The sequence below is a fragment of the Ambystoma mexicanum genome, chromosome 3q (genome assembly GCF_040938575.1).
Source record: "Ambystoma mexicanum isolate Mex_15411 chromosome 3q, UKY_AmexF1_1, whole genome shotgun sequence".
NCBI lineage: Eukaryota > Metazoa > Chordata > Amphibia > Caudata > Ambystomatidae > Ambystoma > Ambystoma mexicanum.
In genome coordinates this window covers 757,119,238-757,131,732 of record NC_090926.1, presented here as the reverse complement: position 1 = coordinate 757,131,732, position 12,495 = coordinate 757,119,238, and the positions used below count along the sequence as shown (strand labels likewise).

The 12,495-nt window shown below is 53.0% G+C and overlaps 1 protein-coding gene across 1 annotated transcript in view; it reads left to right on the top strand.

Annotated features, from left to right (window-relative positions):
• The window catches only part of TRIM47 (tripartite motif containing 47), a 278,480-nt gene that overhangs the window by 167,730 nt on the left and 98,255 nt on the right, over positions 1 to 12,495 (top strand). The window lies entirely within an intron of this gene.

The following is a 12,495-nucleotide window of genomic DNA, read 5'->3' as shown; positions in this document are numbered from 1 at the left end:
CAATGGAAGGACCCACAAGGAGGTTCCCCAGAGGGCCTGGGCAGCAGTGGCAGAGGCGATTCTCCACAGTGCCTGGACAGCAGAGGCAAGTTCTCCAGAGGGCCTGACAGCAGTAGCAGAGGCAAGTTCTCAAGTTCTCCAGAGGACCTGGACAGCAGAGGCAGGTTCTCCAGAAGGCCTGGGCAGGAGTGGCAAAGGCAGGTTTCTCAGAGGGCCTGGACAGAAGTGGCAGGTACAGGTTCTCCAGAGGACCTAGACAGCAGTGGCAGTGGCAGAGGCAGGTTTCCCACAGGGCCGGGGCAGCAGCAGCAGAGGCAGGTTCTCCAGCAGGCCTGGACAGAAGAGGCAGGTTCTCCAGAAGGCCTGGACAGCAATGGCAGAGTCAGGTTTCTCAGAGGGCCTGGACAGCAGTGGCAGGGACAGGTTCTCTTCAGGACCTGGACAGCAGAAGCAGAGGCAAGGTCTCCAGAAGGCCTGGACAGCAGTAGCAAAGGCAGGTTCTCCACAGGCCCTGGACAGCAGTAGCAGAGGCAGGTTCTCCAGCAGGCCTGGACAGCAGAGGCAGGTTCTCCAGAAGGCCTGGACAGCAGTGGAGGAGGCAGGTTTCCCAGAGGGCCTGGACAGCAGGGGCAGGTTCTCTACAGGACCCGGACAGCAGAAGCAGAGGCAGGCTTTCCAGAGGACCTGGACAGCAGTCGCAGAGGCAGGTTCTCCAGAGCGCCTGGGCAGCAGTAGCAGAGGCAGGTTCTCCAGAGGGCCTAAGTAGCAGTAGCAGAGGCAGGTTCTCCAGAGGACCTAGACAGCAGTGGTAGAGGCAGGTTCAGTAGGGGACCTGGACAGCAGTAGCAGAGGCAGGTTCTCCAGAGGGCTTGGAGAAAAGAGGCAGGCAGAGGCAGGTTCTCCTGAGGACCTGAACAACAGCGGCAGAAGCAGGTTCTCCAGAAGACCTAGACAGCAGTGGCAGAGGTAGGTTCATCAGGGGACCTGGGCAGCAGTAGCAGAGGCAGCTTCTCCAGAGTGCCTGGAGAGCAGTAGCAGAGACAGGTTCTCATGAGGACCTCGACAGCAGTAGTAGAAACAGGTTCGCCAGAGGGCCTGGACAGCAGAGGCAGGGGCTGGTTCTCCAGAGAGTCTGGAGAGGAGTAGCAGAGGCAGGTTCTCCAGAAGGTCTGGGCAGCAGTGGCAGAGGCAGGGTCACCAGGGGGGCCTGGACAGCAGTAGCAGAGGCAGCTTTCTCCTGAGGGTGGGGAGAGCAGTAGCAGAGTGTTAGGGCAGTTTTTCTGAAGTCCAACCAATGGCTTAATAAAACCATTCAACTGAGGAAGAACAAAACTCCACTGTTGGTATAAGGCTGTACCACCTGAGTTCATGGTAGCGTAGACAGGGCAGCCAGGCTTATTTTAGGAGGGAGAGAGGGCTGTAGAATCAGTACAAATAAAATGTAATACAAATGGTCCAAAGAAACACTGAAACACTATGGGCCTCATTACGAGTTTGGAGGTAGCCATGCCTGTAATACAGGCAGGCTACCTCCAAACTTGTGAAAAAATCCGGCATCCGCGAATGGGCAATTACCAGGTCATGTCCAGTGTGGCGTACCCGGTAATTCCCCATTCGCTGGTGCTGGTAATAAGGGACTGCCCATCCGCATTCGGCCCCATAGGGCTGAATGGGAATGGGTAGGGTGGTAGCACCGGTACCGTTAATAACGGTACCAGTGTTACCATCATGTTCTGCTCGCGGGTGCCGGTACGGCCACCAGGTCAGACCTGGTGGCTGCAACGGCACCCACAAGCAGAACTTGTAGTATGGCGGTACAGTAGCACCGATGCCGGTAGCGATACTGGCGCTGTTGTTGCCTTACCACCACACTTGTAATGAGGCCCTATGTATTGTAAAAATAAATTGTTTATTTAAATACAAGTAGGCCCAGATCATTCTTGGCGGAAATAAGTACTATCACAGATCATATAAACACATTATAGAAAAACACAACACTATGCTTGAAGGTACACAGACCAAAGCATATAACCTAATTTGGAACACCTAACAGGAGTTCTAGGGAAGTCAAACCAATAGTTACTTTTTAGATTACTTACAGTAATACAAGGGTAGTAGACCCTAGCAGTTGTACCATGACTCTCAGCAAGAAATCATTTAGTAGTATCAACTGGACAATATACTTTGCAGACTAGTGACACACTTATTCTAGGAACAGTAAAAACCTATAACTTCTTTTGTGATAAGGCACAGTTATACTAGGTGAGTAAAATCTAAGGATGCAATTCTATTACAGGTGCTTTTGAGATCGGTAACACACAGATTGAGATAAGCAATAACTCTTGTAACTTATTTTGGGATGGCAGACAGCTACCTCAAGGTAAGTCAAACCTATACACTTTTTAAAGGAGCTATCAGCAACTTAAAGGCAGGTATAAACCTCAAACTGTTTTTGTGTCTGTCTAAAACAGATCAGGGAAAGCAAAACCCAGTGTTATACGTTATGAATGACTCATGGTTATTCTAGGTAGGTAAAACCTAATGCAGACTTATTCTGGACAGGCTAACAGCAAGTAAGGGGAAGCAAGACCCAATTGGGAATCTTATACACCTATTCTCTGAAAGAAATTGTTAGTGAAGCCAACATAATTACTTTTTGGAAAGAGGCACAGCCATTTTACAGGTGAGTAAAATAACCTTACATCTACTTTATATTAGAATGGCGAAACAGTTTCTAAGGAAAGAAAGATGCTACATATACTTTTCAGAATGGCAGAACATTTCTAAGGTAAGTAATAACTTTTGTAACTGTTCACTCTGAGTTACAGTTGCCAATCAACTTCTTTTGCAAGTAAGTCACTTTTAAACAAGTATTCTCTTTTCTAGGCAAAAGGCCCAATTTGTAGAAATCTTTCCCTTATTCTTGGAGCATGAGTGTTCTCAGTGGCAGAAGTCGGGTCAGTAGGGTCTAGTGTCCAAAAGGCGGGCCAGGATAGGATCTTAAGTAGCGAAAGTTAGAGTTCCTAAGGAAGACTGTTAGAACAAGTAAGTACTTTACTTTAGAGTTAGTTGAGGGTCCAGGGGATTCACAGAAGACACCCCAGGAGGATTTCAGCAGGGGCCTGGATGCACAGGCCGAGAGAACTCCCAATCACAGAAAACACCCCAAAACTACACAGGAATCACATGAGACTTAAGGAAAGTATATACCCAAGTCAACACAGTACCTCAGCACAGAAGAAGATTTTGCAGCAGGAGAACTTCAGGATCTGTAGCGAAAACCCTGGTCATTGAATTCCTTCATTCTCCAGCATGGGGTCTGGCATGGATTCACATGCTCATGAATATTCCCCGTCGTCAGGCTGGGAATCCTCGGTAAAGAAAAAACCAGTATCAGTTTCGTTTCTGATCTGTCTTTCGTAGTAATAACCAATCACTGGTCTCTGCGTCATACTGACCACAGCCAATGACTGCCCTCTACCTAAGCACCGCCTCTGGCAGCCATCTTCAGATTTTTACCGCACGTTCATGTGTTGGGATCCTCGTGCTATTGCTCTCGAGCGTTAGTGCTTTTTTCGCGCTTTTTCACAAAAAAACTTCGATTCTTTCGGTCAAAAGAGCCTCAAGCTCCACCGATCCTACATCCGATCAACGGGGACCCGTGTCGGATTCATCTGTGCCCCTCAAGGGTGAAGATTTCGTCGAGCTACGCTTCGGAGGACTCCAGAAGCTTCTCAGGCCCGGTCTCGGAGATGGCCCAGGAGAAGGGAAGCTCGACGCCCGGAAAGCTGTTCAGGGTCTGCCCTGGATGCCAGCTGCAGAACGTCTTCAAGGAGGACGAACACTCTTTCTGCCTTTACTGCCTTCATGAGGACAAGACGCACGTGGAGAAGGACTGTGCGTTTTGCGGCAACATGTCGGAACGGACCATGAAGGACCGCCATCAACGTCTCGCCAACTGGCTGGAGGGTAAGAGCCCGTCTGGCGAGAAGAAGAAGAAATCCGAGCGGTCTTCTAAGACCTTTGAGGGCGCCCCGGCGACGGGGGCCCAACATAAGGCCAAGCACCGCGAGTCCGCTGGCACCGGGAGCGCCGAACGGTCGGGCTCTACGGGCGCCAGGCAGGGCGCACCCTCCCCGGCACCATCAACCACGAGCCAACGCTCTGGGTCGGGTAAGAGGAAGGCCGAGCACCCGGCGAAGCTCCTGGAGAGGCCCCGGTCGAGCTCTAAGGCAGAGGAGGAGCGTGGCAGTGCCCCCTCCCTCAAGGATAAGGCGGTGAGCGCACCTAAGGTGGTGAAGGCCTTGATCCATCCGACCAAGCCCTCTATCGAAACGGTCGCGGCAGCCCTGGCTCAGCCTGTGGTGGCTACACCAGTGGTGGCGACCTCAGGGCCCAGAATCTCCCTGCCTCCGCGGAGGGAGTCTTCCTTTGTGCCCATCGATAGGACCCCCGTGAAACCCTCCGTGGGGAAGAAGAAGGGGGGGCAGGGCGTCGTCGTAGATTCGGCCTCAACCTCAGAGGAGGAGCTGATCGAGGTCTTAAGCCACGGCCTAGGCGTGGAAGAAGGCCAGCCCGTCGGAATGGACCCCGACGCAGGTGACGACGACGACATCGTCGAGGATACCGACGGGGCCCCTGCTCGCCCGTCGGATTCCCCTCTGCCAGCGCCGCAAGACAACTCGGCGGCCATTTTGTTGGCCATACAGTCCTTATGCTCCGAGATAAGGACGAGGCTACCGTTACCGACGGAGGAACCTCTCCCGTCGGGGGATCCAGAACCGGGACCTTCTGGTGTTCCCCCTACCAAGAAAAGAAGGATCCATCCACCACCTCCTTTTCAACCGTCGCGCCCCGTCCAGCCCTCCTCCCCGTCCACCCGAGGGGATGATACAGGGACTGACACGGCAGCGACGGGTACGGACGACGAGGCATACGACGAGGATTTTCCGTCGTCGCCTCCCACCAGGGCTTCTCCGCCCGACGAGATCGGATCTTTCCACTCCATGATCTCCAGGGCTTCCGAGCTTTTCCAACTCTGCCCTGAGGAGAAGAAAAAGGAAGGCTTCCTTTATCAGCGGCGCGAGGCCAAGAGGAAGACGGTCCTCGCAGTGCCTCTGTTGGACGACATTTGGGATGAGGGCCTTTCCCTCCTCAAGAACCCTTCCACGACGCCAGCTAGAAGAGACCGGTACGAGAAAAAGTACCGGGTCCCGGACACGGCCCCCCTATGCCTCCGGGCGCAGCCTACCCCGGACTCCGTCGTCTCCGCGGCAGCCAGGAAGAAAGCGGGGGGGGGTGCGGCCTCCACATCAACTTCCCCGCCGGACGGCGAGGGAAAGAAATTGGATGCTATGGGACGTAGAGTCATCTCGTCGGCAGCGACGACGATTAAAGCGGCCAACGCCTTGGCTATCGTGGCCCGCTACGACAGGGAGCTCTGGTACAAGATAGCTCCCCTGCTGGATTTTCTGCCGGACGACAAGAGGGCGGAGGCCCTTGAGATCCTGCAGGAAGGTGAGGTGGCGTCGGACCACGCCATCACCGTGGCGACGGACATCGCCGACACTGGGTTCCGCCAGCTGGGCAACGGCGTTTGCCTTCGACGTCGTGGATGGCTCAAAGCTACAGACTTTCGGCAGGACGTCCAGACCAGAGTCCTGGACATGCCCTTCGACGGGAACAACCTGTTTGGGAAGACAGTGGACGATTCCCTTCAGGCCATCAAGGCGGATACTGAGACGGCCAGGGCCCTTGGAGTCCTGCAGCAACGACGAACGCCCTTTCGGAGCGGCGGAGGCAAGGGCGCCTCCAAAGGTTCCGGCGGCGGTTTCGCTTCCTACCGTCAAGCGGCCCGCTCGTCGTCGCAAGAGGCCTACAGAGGACGAGGCAAGTCTAGCGGACCCCGCCGTCGTCGCCAAGGAGGTCAAGGCGGCAAGGCCGCGTCCAAGCAGGATTGAACCGGCCGTGGGGTCGGGCCCCCACCGAAGCACCCCGGTGGGAGGCCGGCTGGCGGGCTTCGTCAGCGTGTGGGAGTCCATCTCCACCGACCGTTGGGTGCTGGACGCCCTGGCCCGGGGCCACGCGCTCGAGTTTCAAAGAAGGTGCCCGCGCGTCCCCCCCGTGGCCAGGAAAGAACTTCACGTCCCTCAACTTCTCCTGGAGGTAAAGGCGATGCTCAGAAAGGGCGCCATCGAACTCGTCCCAAAGAGGCTTCGGGGCTCCGGAGTCTACTCGCGATACTTCCTCGTGAAGAAGAAGACGGGAGGATGGCGCCCCATCCTAGACCTGCGACGTCTGAACAAGTTCATCAAGGCGCAGAAGTTCCGGATGGTCACCCTCCAGCACGTCCTGGGTCAGCTGGAGGAAGGAGACTTCCTATCGTCGTTGGATTTGGAGGATGCCTACTTCCACATTCCCATCCTAAAGGGGCACCGAAAATTCCTCAGATTCGTGTTCCAAGGGCGTCATTACCAGTTCAAAGCCCTTCCCTTCGGACTACGGTCGGCACCCAGGGTATTCACCAAGTGCCTCGCACCGGTGGCGGCGCAGCTGCGCCGCGAGGGGATTCACGTCTACCCCTACCTGGACGACTGGCTCATCCGCGCCAAGACGAGGGAGCTCGCCGTGGTCCACACGGCAAGGACCGTCCAACTCCTCACGGACCTGGGATTCTCCGTGAACTACGCCAAATCCCACCTGGTGCCCGCGCAAGTCGCACTGTTTCTGGGAGCGAGGCTCGACACAGTGTCCCTTCTGGCCTCCCCGTCGGAGGAGAGGACCAGGACCATCTTGGGCAAGGTGCAACGGATGTTGGTGGCCGACGCGGCCAAGGTGAGGTCCATCAAGTCCCTCCTCGGGATGATGTCTTCCTGCATCTACCTCATTCCCATGTGCAGGCTCCGGATGCGCCCGTTGCAAGAATTCCTGGATGCGCGCTGGATCCAGACGACGGGCAGCTTCGAGGAAAGGATCAAGCTCGACGAGAGTTTCCGACGAGCGATACGGTGGTGGGGCACCCGCGCGCATCTGACGGCGGGCATGGACTTCCAGACCCCAGCCCACCAGGAGACTGTGACCACGGATGCCTCCCTGGAAGGGTGGGGAGCGCACACCGAAAATCTGCACGCAAGGGGACTCTGGCTCCCGACGGAGAAGTCCCTGCATATCAACGTCCTGGAGCTCCGTGCAGTGTTTTGGGCCCTCAGGTCCTTCCTTCCGTCCCTCAAGGGCAAGGTGGTGAGGATCTTCACCGACAACACCACCACCATGTTTTACATCAGGAAACAGGGCGGAACCAGGTCCCCAGCGCTGTCCAAGGAGGCGCAGGACCTGTGGCATTGGGCCGTCGCCCAAGGGATTTTTCTGGTGCCGTTTCATCTGGCAGGGATAAAAAACACCATCGCCGACTCACTCAGCAGGGAGCTGCGCTCGTGCCACGAGTGGGAACTACGGCAGGATCTGGTGGATCGCCTCTTATGACGGTGGGGCACACCCCAGATCGACCTGTTCGCGACGGCGACGAACACCAAGTGCCGGAGGTTCGCCAGCAGGTTTCCCCAGACGAGGAGCATGGGCGATGCTTTCTCGTTCCCCTGGGAGGGCCTGTTCCTCTACGCGTTCCCTCCCTTGCCTCTGCTAATCCGGCTCGTCAACCAGCTCAAGAGGTCACGGTGCAGGATGATCCTCGTCGCACCTGCGTGGCCGAGGCAGATATGGTTCCCGGACCTTCTGGACTTGTCAGCGTCCCCGCCGATCAAGCTGCCGGCGGACGCGGATCTACTCTCCAGGGAAGGAGGCGCCATCCTCCACCACGACCCGAAGTCGCTGAACTTGCAGGCCTGGCTCCTGCAGCGCTAGAGTTTGGAGGATACGACATACCGGCCGATTGCAGAGAGGTTCTTGCAAAGGCCAGGGCGTCCTCGACTCTTAAATGCTACGGACACAAATGGAAGAGGTTCTCTGTCTGGTGCCACGCACAGAAGATTAACCCTCTACGGATTACGGCTCCCCAAGTACTGCCGTACCTGCTGACGCTGGCCAAAGCTGGTCTGGCACACGCGTCCATCAAGATTCATCTTGCTGCGATCTCCCGATACACCAGAACCACGGGGCGGACGTCCTTGTGGTCTCATCGTCTGGTGAAAGAGTTCATGAAGGGACTGTTCAGATCGTTCCCGCCGGTGAAGGCTCCGGCCCCGGCGTGGGAGCTCAACGTGGTGCTGACCAAGCTCATGGGACCTCCGTTCGAGCCTCTGCACTCGGCCCCGTTGAAGTTTCTATCGTGGAAAACAGCTTTTCTTGTGGCCATCACCTCTGCACGACGAGTGGGAGAGATCCAGGCCCTTTCCTGCAAGGCCCCGTACTTGACTTTCCACGACACGAGGGTAGTGCTCAGGACGCACCCCTCCTTCATGCCCAAGGTGCCGTCGGACTTCCATCTCAACGAACCCTTGGTGTTGCCTGTGTTCTTCCCGTCGCCTTTGTCGCCGGCTGAGAGGACTTTGCACTCGCTGGATGTGGCTAGAGCGCTGAAGTTCTACGTAGACCGCACGAAGTGTTTTCGGAAGACGTCACAACTCTTTGTGAACTTTGGACCTGTCAATCAGGGGAAGGCTCTCTCGAAGGCTTCCATTTCCAGATGGCTCTCCGGCTGTATCATGTACTGTCATCGGTTGGCAAACCGACCGCTGCCTGGCCGTCCGAGAGCCCATTCCACCAGAGCGATCGCAGCTACCACGGCGTTCCTATCTGGTGTGCCCCTGCTGGACATATGCAGGGCTGCTACGTGGAGGTCGACGCACACCTTCACGAAATTCTACTGCGTCGACCGGGATTCCAGGGAGGAGTCCAGGGTCGGCCAAGCAGTGCTGCGCAACCTGTTCGCCTGAGGTGAGCCTGGTGAGGAGGTAAGATGCTTAATGTTGAGTTTATGTGATGCTTAATGTTGAGCCTTTGCCACCTCCCGTGGTTGTGCATGTGTGTACTGCTATGTATTCTTTATTCATGAGCATGTGAATCCATGCCAGACCCCATGCTGGAGAAGGAACAAGTTACTTACCTGTAACTGTTGTTCTCCAGCATGGGTCTGGCATGGATTCACATGCGAACCCTCCCGCCTACCCCTCTGCGGCTCTTCACTTGGTCATACTGCCACTTCACGTGCTTCCAAATCTGAAGATGGCTGCCAGAGGCGGTGCTTAGGTAGAGGGCAGTCATTGGCTGTGGTCAGTATGACGCAGAGACCAGTGATTGGTTATTACTACGAAAGACAGATCAGAAACGAAACTGATACTGGTTTTTTCTTTACCGAGGATTCCCAGCCTGACGACGGGGAATATTCATGAGCATGTGAATCCATGCCAGACCCATGCTGGAGAACAACAGTTACAGGTAAGTAACTTGTTCCTTAAGAACACAGAAGACAGGACACTGGAAGGACTTTTGTAGAAAGGATGACAGGGAAGGCTCTAGGCAAGATTTTCTTCACGGCTGGGTTTGGCGACTTTCTCAGGAGCACAGCAGAAGACAGAATATCGCCAGTCAGATTCTTGTCATTTGCAAAGTACAGCACTCTGATGAGGGGACATTTCAGACTGGAATCTTGCCTGCGGAGATCCAGCAGGATGCCCACGAAGTTTCAGCGAGATTCAGAATTCAGAAGACCGTGCCCCGCACAATGGCTCGATGTCCCAGGGTATTGGAGTATCAGGTAATATTATCCCCATATATATGGTCGCCGTAAATAATATCGCCAGGAAAGGGTCGCAGCGATATTATATGGGTGACCATATATATGGAGACAGGGGCAAAAAAAAAAAATGTTAAAAAAAGTTTGGGGATTGCGGGGGTGTCCCACGCATGTTCCATGCAATGATTTCGCCACAAAAAACGGCCATTTTTGGGGGATATTTTTGCATGGCGAGATTTTTGTGGCGACATTATTACATGGAACCGGTATTGGGGTATTGCAGCACCACAAGATCGCAGCATGGCGCTGGATGGCTCAAAATGCAGGTCGTCTTGGGTCTAGTGGGTTTCCCCTGGTTCTGGTTCGGGGTCATTGTTTCCGAGTCCCCATGTCGATTGGAGGGAAGGGCTACAGCAGGATCCGGATACACAGCAGGCTCTCCAGTTGCTGGAAATCGTTTCAGCCGTGTAGTCTTCATCTTTCTCTTTGGTTTTAGTTCCAGTGGTCGACTACCTCTCCAGCTTTCAGGATCAGACTTTTATGCAGGAACCCAGCCAATCAAACAGCCTTGCAACATTCAAACTTGGGGGGTTGCCAATCCTTCCAGGACAGACAGCCTCCTAGTTTGAAATGGATTCTCACACTTAGGCTGGAAGACAAAGGACTGCAGAGCTTTTGGACTCCACCCTCATTTCCTGATTTCACAGACACTCTGGAGCCTGGGCAGGGAGTCCACAGGACTCCCACCGAAGATGAAAATCAAACAAAGGAATTCCCCACCCTGGATGTCAGGGGAAGGAACAAGAAAGGACACAAAATGCTAAAATGGTGAAAGAAGAAACAGGGTCCGTTTTGGTAAAATGAGCACCCATGGGTGTCTTTACCGAAGCTGTGGAATCAGCCCGCGGTAAAGGTGCACCAAATTAATAAAAAGGTTCACTGCCACCAGCCAATAAAGATACGTTTGTCCTTGTAACAGAAATGTTACATTTAAAATGAGAAAGGGGATACTCAGTATCTCCCCAGCACTCCACATAAGGTGGGGGGTGCTGGTCTCACCTAATAAAATGTAAAAGGGATCCAAAGATCCTTTCTACCATTGGGAACTATAGTTCTCACAAGGTTTGCCAGAGAAAGTTAAAAGGGGAGCCCCTAGGGCAACCCAGCAACAATAGGCACTTATTGCCAAAAAGTTGTCAAAGAGGATAACTTTTAAAAGACACTAATGAGGGTCTTACAAATGACACACATAAAAAGAGTAAAAGATTCTGTTAGTGTGGGGAAAGGATCCCACTCACAGAGGTATAAGGAAAAATAATCCACCAGTATAAGCATTAAGTTCAGGGGTTGACACAGGTCAGGAAGATTTATCATTGCTATGAAAATCTTACCTAACACAGAGGCAGGCTCTCCATAGGGCCTGGCCAGCAGTATCAGCGGCAGGTTCACCAGGGGACGTGGACAGCAGTGGCAGAGGGAGGTTCGCCTGAAGGCCCGGAGAGCAGTAGCAGAGGCAGGTTCTCCATAGGTCCTGGGCAGCAGTAGCAGAGACAGGGTCTCCAGCAGGCATTGACAGCAGTAGCAGAGGCAGGTTTTCCAGAGTGCCTGGAGAGGAGTGGCAGGTTCTCCAGCAAGCCTGGACAGCAGTAGCCGAGGCAGGTTCTCCAGCAGGCCTGGACAGCAGTAGCAGAGGCAGGGATTGGTCAGTTCTTAATTTGCAAAACAATATGTACCAAGGCCTTATATGTCTCTAAACCGCTTGATGGCACACTCTTCTGTGCCACTGGTGAGAGATTTATTGGGGGATCTTGATATTATTTCACAACATGTAAAACCTTTATTTATCTTATAAAACGTGTGAAAATCTGAAATAAAATTGTATATTTAAATAAAATGCTTACCCTGGTGCATTTAACACAACTGAATACTGTGGCCTGGACACAATTCTGTGGCCTATTCCTTAAATCCCACAGGTGGATGCTACTAGGGACAACACATCAGTGCTAAGACATTCCTGCTAATGCGCAGAAATGGAATGTTTGTGAACATACTTTTTTAGGGGACCGTGCAACTGCAAACATGTCCTGAAATGTAATACAATTGGGCCAAATGGTGAATCTTAGAGCATTTATTTCTGACTATATGTGCTAAACAGCTATACCCTTGATGAACTTACGAAGGGCCACACATGCAAACATCAATCCTTTAGAATGTGAGACAGTACTCAGAAACAGCATTATTCCACTGCACGAAACAATGGAGCTGATGCATGAACATTCTGCTTTACATCTCAAGCAGCTGCATTTGGGGGTGGGGGGTTGGGATGGAGTCAGCACTGCAGGCAACAGAATAAGCCTTGCAAACAACACTTCCAGAAGTGTTAGTGCCCCCAGCCCCCGCATCACAACATGCACCTGGGCTGAGTACCTGACAGGCCTGAACAGAAATTAAGTACTGGTTTTGGTTCCAGAGGTGGTAAAGGGCTCCATCTGTGGTACTTGTCAATTCCATTAAAAACAAAAATAATAATAACATTTTATTGTGTTTATGGCTTCAATTTTTTTTTTAAATGATTCACTTTTTTTTGGATGAATCAAATAATACATATTATTACATATTCATACAATCTTTAAACATATGATTACTCAATACATACATGAATAAAATGCCAAAGTAAACGTATGTACCCTAACAGGAGATCATCATTAAAAAAAAAAAAGAGAAGACATAAACTAACAAAGGACCCAAGTAAACCGTAGTCATTACAGCCACAGTGACCACTACAACCCCACCTAGAGGGTCTT